Raw genomic sequence first — 13,739 nt, forward strand, 5'->3', positions numbered from 1 at the left:
AATAACAAATGTTGTTGAGTGTGTGTCTGGTTTCTGGATCTTTGTAACACTCTTCTATTTATACCCGAGTGAAACTAACGCTGCAAGTATGAAAGCTGTATTATGAAAGAAAATAATTTCTTGTTTACCTTTTAAAAGAAAGTCTTAACTTCTAACTTTTTAAACTTTTTAAAATTTTGAACCTCAACCTCAACATCTATCTGAGTCTGAATTTGGATATTGGTTTTGCTAATCTTATGTTTCCTGGTTTTCTGACCTTAGACTGATTTTTGGGCATGGTAGACTGTCTTTCTTGTATCTTATGCCACAGTTCTCTACCTTATCAGTTTTTATCCCAGGTTCTGTCATTTTTTTAAGACCTACTGCCTATATAACTACTGATATTAGGTGAAAATGCATTCTGTTCTCATGTACATTTTCTAAATATGCCACGGGATAACACTGATTATTTATATGAATCGTTACTATCAAATTTTTAGATAAACAAACGTATTAGAATCCCATTTCCCACTTCTACAATTGTTTCCTATTTATGTGCTTAGTATAATATGAGACAATTTTTTAAACTTAAACACCCAATTTTTCTGCAACTGACCACAGTATATTTCTTTTTTTAACACTGTGAAATAGCACAGTCAAGCTAATTAACATATCCATCACTTCACATAATTCTTTATGTGTGTGTGTGTGTGTGTGTGTGCATGTGCACACATGCGCAGACATGGTGAGAACACTTAGGATTTATTCTTTTAGCAAATTTCAAGTATACAATGCAGTATTGTTACATGTAGACAGCATGCAATACATAAGATCTCCAGGACTTACTCATCTTGAAAAACTGAAACTTTGTACCCTTTGACTAACATTTTCTTCTTTTAGTTCTTCTATTTTTTTTTCTATGGAGGAAAAATAATCTATTTAACTTCTGTAAAGAAGTTATTAAATTTTTTTCTTTCTTCTAAAGAATAATTTATATATATATAAAAATGGAAGTGTTTATTTAAATTGATTGTTACAGTTTTATACACCCATATAACTACTACTCAGAACAAGATACCCCCAAAAAGTTCTCACATGCCTCCTTCTAGTCATTATCCCCAACTCTACTGAAGGCAATTATTTTCTAATTTCTATCACCATAGTTCTGCCTGTGCATGACCTTCATATAAAAAGAATCACACAGTATGAATTTCTTTGTGTTTGACTTCTTTTGCTTGGTAATTTTTTTACTGTGGTAAAAATACATGAGATCTACTTCTGAACAAATTTTAAGTGTACAATACAGGATTGTTAACTATATGCATTGTTGTATAACACATGACAAGAACTTCTTTATCTTGCATATACCATTGAACAGAAACTCACCATTTCTACATTCCCTCCCACCTCCCAGTCCCTGGCAACCACTTTTCTGTTTTCTGTTTCTATTAGTCTGGCTACATTAGATACCTCATATTGGTGGAATCATGCAGGGTTTGTCCTTCTGTGACTGGCTTATTTCACTTTCCATGATGTCTCCCAAGTTCATCCATGTTGCTGAATATGGTAGACTTTCCTTCTTTCTAAAGGCTGAGTAATATTTCATTGTATTTTTCTTTATAGATTCATCCAGAGATTAACGCATCAGTTATTTCTACCTCTTGGCTATTGAGAATAATGCTGTAATGAACACAGGAGTGCAAATATTTCTTTAAGATCCTGTTTCAATACTTTTGTATAAATGCCCAGAATTGGGATTTTTTGATCATATGGTAGTTCTAGTTTTAATTTTTTGAGGAAATTTTACACTGTTTTCTATAGCAGTTTTACCATTTATATTTCCAGCAACAGTGTACAATGATTTTGATTTATCCATATCCTCACCAATGCATGTTATTTTCTGGTTTTATTTATTTATAATGGTCATCCTAACAGGTATGAGGTGATAACTTTTTGTGGTTTTCATAAGTATTTACTTTATGCATAGGGTTGTTGAATATCTTTTCGTATACCTATTGATCGTTTGTATGTCTTCTTTTGGGAAATATCTATTCGAGGCCATTGCCCGTTTTTAATCAGATTAGTTGGTTTGTTTGCTATTGAGTTGTAGAAATTAATTATATGTTTTGGATATTAACCTTCATCAGATATATTATTTGCAAATATTTTCTCTCATTCTGTAGGCTATCTTTGCAGTTTGTGGCTTGTTTCCTTTACTGTGCTGAAACTTTAGTTTGATGTAGTCCCACTTTTCTAATTTTGCTTTTGTTGCTTGCGCTTTTTATGTAATATCCAAGAAATTGAAAAAAACAATGTCATGAAGCTTTCTCCCTATGCTTTCTTGTAGATTTATAGTTTCAGATCTTACATTTAAGTCTTTAATAAATTTTAGGTTGATTTTTGTGCATGGTGTAAGTTATGGGCCAATTTCATATTTTGCAGGTGGATATCCAGTTTTCTCAACATTTGTAGAAGAGGCAATCCTTTCCACACTGTTTAAATTGGCACACCTGTTGAAGGTCACTTGACTGTATGTGAATGATTTTATTTCTGGGTTCACTATTCAGTTCTGCAGGGTTGTATGTCTGTCTTTATGCCAGCTTTGTTTTTCTTTCTTAAAAATATTTTGGCTGTGCTGGGTTCTTTGTGGTTTATATAAATTTTACATTTCTTTAATTTCTGCAAAAAAATCAAAATTTTAACAGAATTTATTGAATCTTAGGTTGCTTTGAGTACTGTGAACATTTTTAACAGTAATGCATCTTTCAGTTAATAAACATGGGATGGCTTTCCATTTATTTCCGTCTTTAATTTCTTTCAGCAATGCTTTAAAGTTTTTAGTGTATTTTTTGCCTTCTTGGATAAGTTTATTTTTAAGTATTCTATTATTTTTATGTTATTGTAAGTGAGATTGTTTTCTTAATTTCCCCTTCAGATTGTTCATTATTAGTGTATAGAAACACAATTGATTTTGTCTGTTAATTTTGTATCTTGCAATTTGATAAAATTTTTTATTAGTTCTAATAGATTTTTGGTGGAATCTTTAGTGTTCTCTACATATAAGATGGTGTCCACTTTGAACAGAAATAATTTTAGCTCACAGACTCTCATTGACAATGCACTTGGTCACCCAAAAGCTCTGATGGAGATGTACAAGGTTAATGTTGTTTTCATGTCTTCAAATACAACATCCATTCTGCTGCCATGGATGAAGGAATAATTTTTATTTTCAAGTCTTATTTTATTTTTAAGAAATACATTGCATAAGGCTATAGCTGCCACAGATTGTGATCCTTCTGCTGAATCTTGGCAAAGTATAGAAAAAATTCATCATTTTAGATGCCATTAGGAACATTTATGATTCATGGGAGGAAGTCAAAGTATCAACATTAACAAGAGTTTGGAAGGGTTAAATTCAACATAACCCTTCTAAACTTTACTTTGAGGGTTTGAAAACTTCAGTAGAGAAAGATGTTGTGAATATAGCAAGCAGAATAGAATTAGAAGTGGAGCTTGAATATGTGACTGGATTGTGACAATCTCATGATAAAACTTGGATGGATAAAAGCTTGGATAAAGTGCTTTATGGATGAAGAAATAAAGTTCTTTTTTTTTTTTTTTTTTTTTTTTTTGAGACAGAGTCTCGCTCTGTAGCCCGGGCTGGAGTGCAGTGGCCAGATCTCAGATCACTGCAAGCTCCGCCTCCCAGGTTTACGCCATTCTCCTGCCTCAGGCGCCCACCACCACCTCGCCCGGCTAGTTTTTTGTATTTTTTAGTAGAGACGGGGTTTCATGGTGTTCGCCAGGATGGTCTCGATCTCCTGACCTCGTGATCCGCCCGTCTCGGCCTCCCAAAGTGCTGGGATTACAGGCTTGAGCCACCGCGCCCGGCCCCAAAGTTCTTTTTAAAAACATCCATTAATTGCCGGGTACAGTGGCTCACGCCTGTTATCCCAGCACTTTGGGAGGCTGAGGCGGGTAGATCCTGAGGTCAGGAGTTCGAGACCATCCTGGCCAACATGGTGAAACCCCGTCTCTACTAAAAATACAAAAATTAGCTAGGTATGGAGGTGCGTGCCTGTAATCCCAGCTGCTTGGGAAGCTGAGGCAGGAGAATCGCTTGAATGTGGGAGGTGGAGGTTGCAGTGAGCCAAGATCATGCCATTGCACTCCAGCCTGGGCAACAGGGTGAGACTCTGTCTCAAAAAAAAAAAAAAAAAAAAATCCATTCATCCACTGATGAACACTTAGGTTGATTCTATATCTTGGCTATTGTGAATATTGTTGTAATAAACATGAGACTTCAGATCTGTCCTCGATATATTATTCAGTCATAAAAAGAATAAAAGAATAAAATACTGTCACTTGCAGCATCACAGATAGAACTGGAGGTCATTATGCTAAGCGAAATAAACTGGACCCAGGAAGACAAATATCACCTGTTCTAACTCATATGTGGGAGCTAAAAAAGTGACTCTCATGGTGATAGAGAGTGGTGGTTATCAGAGGCTGGGAAGGGAACAGGGGAATGAAGGATGAAGAGAATTTGGTTAAAGGATACAAAAATAGAGCCAGAAGAAATAAATTCTAGTATTTGATAGTGCAGTTGGGAAATTATAGTTAACAGTAATTTATCGTATCTTTCAAAATAGCTAGAAGAGAAAAATTTTTATGTTCCTAACATAAAGGAAAGATAAATGCTTGAGGTGATGGATATCCCATTACTCTAATTTGATCATTACACATTGTGAACATGTATCAAAACCTCACATGAACCCCAAAAATATGTACAATTATTATATATTAATAAAAATTAAAAATTAACAACAACAAGAATGGTGTTTTTTTTTTTTTAGTTGGAATTTACTCCTGGTAAAGATGTTATGAACTTTTTTGAAATAACAACAAATCATTTAGAATATGACATAGACTTAGTTGATTGAACAGTGGCAGAGTTTGAGAGGATTGACTCCAATTTTAAAAGAAATTCTACTGTGGGTAAATGCTATCAAATGGCATTGCATGCTACAAAGAAATCTTTTGTGAATGAAAGAGTCAACTGATGAAGCAAACTTCATTATAATCTTATTTTAAGAAATTGCCACAGGCCTCTCCAGCCTTCAGCATCTACCACTCTGAGCATTCCACAGTCATCAACATTAAGGCAAGACCCTCCATAAACAAAAAGATTATGACTCACTGAAGGTTGAGATGATCTTTAGCATTTTTTAGCAATAACATATTTTAAATTAAGGCCTATATGTATTTTTTTAGACATAATATTAGTGCACACTTAATAGACTCTAATATAGTGTAAACAAATTTTTTGCACCCTGGGAAAACAACAAATTAGTGCGACTTGCTTTATTGTGACACTTGCTTTATTGCAGTGATGTAGAACTTAACACACAATGTCTCTGAGATGTGTCTGTAGCATATATTCCACAAATACTAATTTCTATTTATTTATTTATACTTATTTTTATGTATTTTTGGAAACAGAGTCTTATTCTTTCACCCAGGCTGGAGTGCAGTGGCATGATCTCAGCTCACGGCAACCTCTGTCTCCTGGATTCAAGCGATTCTCTCGTGCCTCAGCCTCTAAGGTAGCTGTAACTACAGGCACACACCACCACGCTCCGCTAATTTTTTGTAGCGATGGGGGGGGTGGTTTCACCATGTTACCCAAGCTGGTCTTGAACTCGTGACCTCAGGCAATCCGGCCACCTCACCCTTTCAAAGTTCCAGGATTACAGGGGTGAACCACCATGCACGGCCAATTTGTTTATACTTATTTATTCAATCTATAGGTTTTCCCTTGGTATTAAATAATGACTGTAACCATAAAACCATTTTAATTCATACGATGTCCACTTCTTTCTCAAGCAGTTAATTCTTAATACCACATTATTAAGCAGAAGAATAATTGAATAAGTTTACTTTGCTTAATGGAACTGCAACTGGAATTTTAATTAAAGGAACATTAATCAACTTTCAGTCCAGAAGTAGCAAACAATCTTTTGCAAAGAAAAGACATGGATGCAGCTGGAAACCATCATTCTCAGCAAACTATCGCAAGAACAGAAAACCAAACACCGCATGTTCTTACTCATAGATGGGAATTGAACAATGAGATCACCTGGACACGGGAAGGGGAACATCACACACCGGGGCCTATTGTGGGGAGGGGGGAGGGGGGAGGGGGGAGGGATGGCATTGGGAGTTATACCTGATGTAAATGACGAGTTGATGGGTGCAGCACACCGACATGGCACATGTATACATATGTAAGAAACCTGCACGTTGTGCACATGTACCCTAGGATTTAAAAAAAAAAAGGAAGATCTTTTCAATTTAGTTTGCTTTTACTTTCAAACTGACTCCATAATAACTTTTTTCCATGTGCAATGTTGACGTCCTTGAATCAAATGAAAAACTGATGAATTTCTTTTCACAAAATAGGGAAATAAGTATTTATATTAATTAGGATTATGCACAATAATTAATCAGATGACTTTAGGATCTCAAGTGTTACATAAGGAATCCAGTTTAGAACTACAATATGGTAGAATTCCTAACTATAATATTAATTTTAAGGTTAAACAGAAAGAAGAGGTCACAGAGATTTTTTTTTCCCCAAAAAGAGATGAATAACAAAAGAAGGAACCTCTATTAAAACTTGACTTTAAAATGTTTGAACCCCACCTAAAATGAAGTAGACTTCATTGGGAACGTGTTTTTCTTTTAATTATCATAATATTTTTCTACTTTACACACATCTATATAAACTTTTCCTGCATCAAATAAATGTTAAGACAGGTAGGATAGCAATACCCAAAGCAATAGTTGAACTCTAGAAAATATTTCGCTCTATGGAGTTACATATATTTAGGTCCAACACACAGGGTATTTTGCAATTAGTTCTAGAGTAGCAACTAATAAGTTATTTTTGGGCTCTTCTGACACTTAGTTTTTACCACAGGAAAGCATGTTGCAGTTCTCTGCTAGTTTATTGCAACTTGTTTAATCTTTTTTTTTTTTTCTTGAATGGAAATTACATTCAAGAACATAAGCCATGCTGAATATACTGTCATGATATATTTTCAGTTCACATTCTAGCAATTTACCATGAGATCCTAAAGAAGCAGGTTCCTGATTTGTGGCAAGAATGTAAGTGAGCTGATCCTCTAAAGCGTTTTGGGGGAAACTTTTCCTTTTCCTACCGTTTTGTTCTACATGTGAGTATGTGATTGTATTTACCTAAACAATTTGTTACAGCTATGGTAATTAAGCAATTTTGATTGAAAATGTTCTCTTAGAGATGGTTAAAGGTTTCTATAGTTCATAGGCTTATATTTTAATTTTGAGGGACTATCAAGCTAGTTGGTTTCTCAGAATGGATCTTTGTGAAACATGATGATTTTCATTCTTTGGCCCAAGCTACCAAAAAAAAAAAAAGTTTTTTTCTTTTTTTTATGCATGAAAACAAATGCAATTATGCAATTCATCGAACTTCTGAACATGGCTCCTGAATGGAAGTATTATGTTTTAGTTGGGTGGATTATTTTAAAAGGTAGCTATAGCCAAAATAAAAATTATTTGTGTAGAAATAGCCTGATATTGCAAATATCTGACAGTGCCTACCCTAAGTAAATTAATAATGTTCATCAAATAGGTGTTCATTTGAGAAGTTTTCCAAAATTTATCTTATGAAGGAAAACATTCTAAAGCTTCTAATTTTCAGCACAAAGTAAGGAAAAAAGACAGTGTTAATTTTGCATTTATCAAATACCTAATAAAAGACAGATGCATTTTTGGTTACTTTTACTTAGGGATTGCAAGAAATGAAAGAAAAACTTTTTCTCACTAAAATTTTATTGTTTAGTAGGCAAAATAAGGTATCTATAAGTAATTAAAGGAATAATTTAGGATAGAATGTTACAAGTGCTATAAAATATGTATATCATAACTAGGAAGAAGAGAGTACATTTGGAAGAGGGAGATCAGGAAAAGTTCTACAGTGGAGATTACATTTCAAGTGGGTTTTAAAAAGGAAGTAGAGTTTCGAAAAAATAGCATTGTCTCTAAGTATCAGTCTTGAACAGTCAGGATATTCTTTTTTTCTTTTTTTAATGATAAAAAACCAACAAAAACTTAGAGACACCATATAATTTATTTGGTTTTATGACTATAAGATTTATGACTACTTACCTAGCTTCAGACATTGCTGGAATTTAAGGGATCAAAAGATATTATTAGTCCACCTCAATTTTTTTTCCCCTGCATTTCTTTATGTAACGATCATTTTCAGGCAAGTGGCTTCTGGGAGCTTTAGATTTACATCATAACAGCTTTCTACCTCCAGAAGAAAGGGAGGATAGAACTTTCAACTGTCTCAGTGTAAGTAGCAGGATGAAATTTCATTGATCTGGATTAGATCATGTGCACATAAATAAACAAACCACGGTGGCCAGAGGGGTGCAATGCTCTGATTAGCTACACCTGTGTTATATGCTAAACCTTGGGGCTGAAAGTAGAGGTAGAAACATTATCAATTAAACCATACTGAAAATCCATTACTAGAAGAAAGAGGACTGAAAACATAGTAGAGAAATAAAAGTCAGTACATAGTGGGACACTGGACAAGTTACATAACACTTCTGAACTCTAGCTTTCTTATCTGCAAAATGAAATGATAAAATTAACTTCATGAAGTTATTATTAGAATGAAATTTGATGTTGTGTATAAAGTTTGTGGCATTTAGTATGTTGTGATAGATGTTAGTCTCTTTCCCCTTCAGCATTCTAGGATTCTGGTTTGGTCTAATATTAATGTGGGCAAATGCACACACAGAGACCCACACCTATACATAAAAAACATAACAATACACATAGAGATCCCTCTGGATGATGTGGTGGTACATAGAGGTAGTGCTATAATAGATGGTTGAGAAGTTTTATCTCAGGCAATTATATCAGTCATTTCCTTTATACTTAATCAAATTGAGGCAAAATGGATAGTCTCAGTCTCAAAAATCTCAGCTTTAGGAGCTGTTACTGGTTTAATACCAAAATACTTACAAAACTGTTAGCAATTATCAAGTTACTCTTAAAATTGAAATTGATTCCATAAAAATAGTTTCATCTGCTATGATTAGGGACAATACTATTTTAACCTATAATATAGAAACCATGGAAAGGCATATTAAGTCTGGGAATCTCTGTACATTAGGTGCTAAAAAGAGAAGAATGCATACTGAATCTTCATTTAGGAGGGTATAATCAAAACTGAATGGATACTAGACCGTAGAAATATCTATTCCTATTTCCTACTGGGATATATTGAGGTAAGATCAATGTATTTTTACATTTAATGTACCAGGGAATGTAGTTAAGAAACTTATAAATGGAAAGCGACCTCACAAATTACACTGAAACAACAGCAAATTATTCAGATCCTATCAGAATTTGAGTAGAAATTTTTCACAAAATCTTATATGTCAGGCACAGATGCATTACAAAGTATGATTATGAACAATATTACAACCAATGATCTTCGGTGACCTATCACACTATGTATCACACTCTACAGGTAGCTTTTGATTGTGCTTCTGTTTAGGACATGTCTCATTAGTGAATCCCCAGGACTGCCAACTAAACAGGCAGGCAGGTACAGAGAAACAGGTATTTTAATGTAAAATCTACTCAATCAAGCACAAAACAGAAATGAGGAAAAACAGCCAAAATAGCATATAAAGAAACAACAATAATAAAACAATTACAAAAATAAGTCATCAGTAAACATATCACTGATTATGATAAATATGAATTGGTTAATGTCACATGTTAAAAGACAGATACTTTCCAGTTGATATAAAACAAACAACAACCAATAACATGCTGTTTACAAGTAACATATTTAAAATAGGATGGTTGAAAATAACAGCATAAAAAATACCTGGAAGGCAAATATTAACAAAAGGAAAGCAAGTATACTAATATTGATAAGAAACAAAACAGAATTCACAGTAAAATAATTAAGAGTAAATAAGTGCAGTAAGCTACAAAACATTTACAAGTCTTATGAGTCCGTACCAATAATAACTAACCAATTAAACAAATAAACAACCAGACAAGGAGAGCAAGGGTTCTTGCTTACAGCAGAATGGCAAGAGCTGGTAAATGTGGAGGGAGTACTGGAAAAACACTGTTTCACAACCATTACAGAGTAAATATTGGAGCAGATAAGACTTCTCAAATAATGCTAAATTCAGGAAAAAAAGTTGATGATGAGCAGAATATTTCTGTGGTCTTAACATCACTGTCCACAGACTTATTAAATAAGGAAAACACAGTAACTATACAATGGAGAAATTGAACAATATTTTGATCGGGTGATCAAAATTAATATCAAAATTACATCACCAGTGAGGGGCAGATCAACATTGTATGCATCCAGATGTGATCCCTGGCTAGTACAAAGCATCAACTATGTGGTGTTTTGGTTGAGAATGCATAACTGCGATTGAATCATTAGCAAACATCAGACAAACTCAACATGGGCATCATTCTATTAAAACGAACAGTAAAAACAAAAAAACAACAGGTAGAGTGAGTGGGGACTGTATTCCTCAAAAAATGTTAATGTCAGAAAAAAGAAAAGATCTTCCAGATTAAAGAAAACCAAAGAGACATAATAGCTAAATGTAATACCTAACCCTAGACTGCTACTTTATTGGGTCAATTGACAAAACTGGATACGAATGTTAAATTGAATGAGTATATCAATGTTAAATGTGCTAGGTTGATAATTGTACTCCGGTTGTGTCAAGGACCAGGATGTATGTAAGTTATCCTAAAGCGATTTCAAAAAGTAACACACAAACACATGTGTGTTGTGTGTATATATGTATAAAGAGAGACAGTATAAAAGCACATGGTAAAATATTACCAATGTTGACAATAGACGAATTTTGGTAAAGAATATATGGATGTTTATGAATTATTCTTATTCTTACAAGATATGTGTAAAGTTGAACTTATTTTCTCAAAATTTTTTAAAATTTAAAAAGTGATAAAGATCAAGGTTATATGCATAAAAGACATAATGCAAGACAAAGATACAAAACACATGAATCTTCATGTAACTTAGGAAATAACACTGAGAGATGAAATTGCTACTATTTCAAAAGGTCAAAAAAGAATTATTGACATGAAATTACTGTAAATTTTATACCGTTCAACTTAATGCATTAAGAGAGAAACATATATTCTCTAATCTTATTTCCACATTAGGGACTTTTGCTAGACACACACTACTGGTAGATTGCTTACTTCTTTCCACAGAAAGTGGAATAAAGAGAGTTTGGAATAATAATCACCATGCTTAGTCTCTCCATCTGTCTCTGTCCCTTTCTCTTGTCTTTTTGAGCTATATTTTCTTTATACAAACACAAGTGCTCTAATCCGCCCTGACACATAGTGGGGATTTGCCCTTGCTAGTGTGACATGCAGTTGTTAAGCTGCCCCTGAGACTGGGCGGATAAATGTGTCTAAAGCAGAGACAAGGTATTACAAAGATCACTTGGCTGAGTGTCTAAATCCACATTCTCCCATCAGTTCTTTCAGTAATAATCATTTTGATCTTCATGTTAATAACTTGTGACGGTCACTTAATTGGTTCTAAACTCAGGCAGGAAAGGTGGGGTTTTGTTTGTTTATTTATTCCCTGAAATACCAAATATGTAACACAGCATATGAAACAAAAGCTTCAGCATTACAGGAAGTCAGGGACCCTGAACTGAGGGACTGGCTGAAGCCATGGCAGAAGAACATAAAATGTGAAGATTTCATGGACATTTATTAGTTCCCCAAATTAATACTTTTATACTTTCTTATGCCTGTCTTTACTGCAATCTCTGAACATAAATTGTGAAGATTTCATGGACACTTATCACTTCCCCAATCAATACTCTTATGATTTGCTATGCCTGTCTTTACTTTAATCTCTTAATCCCGTCATCTTTATAAGCTGAGGAGGATGTATGTCACCTCAGGACCCTGTGATGATTGCGGTAACTGCACAAATTGTAGAGCATGTGTGTTTGAATAACATGAAATCTGGGCACCCTGAAAAAAGAACAGGATAACAGCAATATTCAGGGAACAAGGGAAATAACCTTAAACTCTGACTGCCAGTGAGCCAGGCAGAACAGAGCCATATTTCTCTTCTTTCAAAATCAAATAGGAGAAATATCGCTGAATTCTTTTCTCAGCAAGGAACATCCCTGAGAAAGACCATGACCCCTGAGCGTAGGCCTCTGAAATGGCTGCTTTAGGGACGGCTGTCTTTTACGGTTGAAGACAAAGGGATGAAATAAGCCCCGGTCTCCTGTAGCGCTCCCAGGCTTATTAGGATGAGGAAATTCTTGCCTAATAAATTTTGGTCAGATTAGTTGTCTGCTTTCAAACCCTGTCTCCTGATAAGATGTTAGCAATGCCAAAGTGTGCCCGAAACTTCATTAGCAATTTTAATTTCGTCCCATCCTGTGGTCCTGTGATCTCACCCTGCCTCCATTTGCTTATTTACCTTGTGAAGCATGTGATCTCTGTGACCCACACCCTATTCATACACTCCTTCCCCCTTTGGAAATCACTAATAAAAACTTGCTGGTTTTATGGCTCAGGGAGCACCACGGAACCTGCCGACATGTGATGTCTCTCCCGGACACCCAGCTTTAAAATTTCTCTCTTTTGTACTCTTTCTCTTTATTTCTCAGACCAGCCAATGCTTAGGGAAATAGAAAAGAACCCAAGTTGAATATCAGGGGTAGGGTTTCCCTGATACTTCAGAAGAAATGGATCCATACAGAGTTATAGTTGAATCTATTAACCTTTGTTCAGATAGCAACTGCCAAGTAGGCAAAGAAAAATGAAATGTATAGTGTTTGAATTAAATAACCAATAAACTTTAAATTTAATTTGCCAATTTATTTTCTTTTCAAACAAAATAGAACACTTTTTAAAAAATGATCGTCTGCTAAATTTTTCTTAACATTACAAAATTGAAGAGGTATAGGCATTTTCTTTCTCTAATCCTTTGTAATTACCACATATTAGATGAAGCCAATTACGTGCTTCTTCCCCAAGTTTGACAATATGGAGAAAGTGAATAAAAGGTGCTGGGAGAGTTGTAGATTGTGTAAAGCCACTTTACTGGAGTTAAGAATCCAGAGATGGTGGTGGAGAGTGTTGAATTGTGGCAGACCCAGGGACGTGACTGAAAGTGCCCGAGTGTTTCCAGCTGCTTCCTGTTGTTCTTGTCTGTTGTCTAAGCATTGCTCTCTAGTCTTCCCATTGTATAGGCTCCATGATATCCTTATGATCAATTAATTTCCTTCTTAAATAAGGTAGAATTGATTTTTGGTTTTACCAACTAAAAGCTTGCTTGATATACCATTAAATGGCAAATAAAAAAAATATGAAGATCACCTTACAGCGATAATGTGAGAGATAGTGCAATAAAACTCTAGGGAAAATTGACTTGTAAGAATGGATAGAAATAGTCTAAATAAATGCATGCAGCTCAAACCTAAAGATTATTTAAAAGAATAATGTAAAACAACTATATCATAGAATCCTGTGTTTCCTATATATTTTGATATGAGCAACTGAAGCAATGTAATTCACTATGTTAAGAGATTAGAAAATAAAAATCGTATGACCATCTTAATATGTGTTGTTGAAGAAAATAGTTGAAA

The 13,739-nt window shown here is 34.4% G+C and overlaps 1 long non-coding RNA gene across 1 annotated transcript; it reads right to left on the reverse strand.

Moving 5' to 3' along the window:
- Nucleotides 1–1,449: 1,449 nt before the first annotated feature.
- LOC144338782 (uncharacterized) lies at nt 1,450–8,320 on the reverse strand. The gene is made up of 3 exons (XR_013413163.1): nt 8,191–8,320; nt 6,209–6,297; nt 1,450–1,659 (listed from the first exon to the last, which is right to left on the reverse strand). It is a non-coding gene; the product is annotated as an uncharacterized LOC144338782 (long non-coding RNA).
- Between the last annotated feature and the right edge of the window lie 5,419 nt (nt 8,321–13,739).

This window comes from Macaca mulatta, chromosome X (genome assembly GCF_049350105.2).
Source record: "Macaca mulatta isolate MMU2019108-1 chromosome X, T2T-MMU8v2.0, whole genome shotgun sequence".
NCBI classification, from domain to species: domain Eukaryota; kingdom Metazoa; phylum Chordata; class Mammalia; order Primates; family Cercopithecidae; genus Macaca; species Macaca mulatta.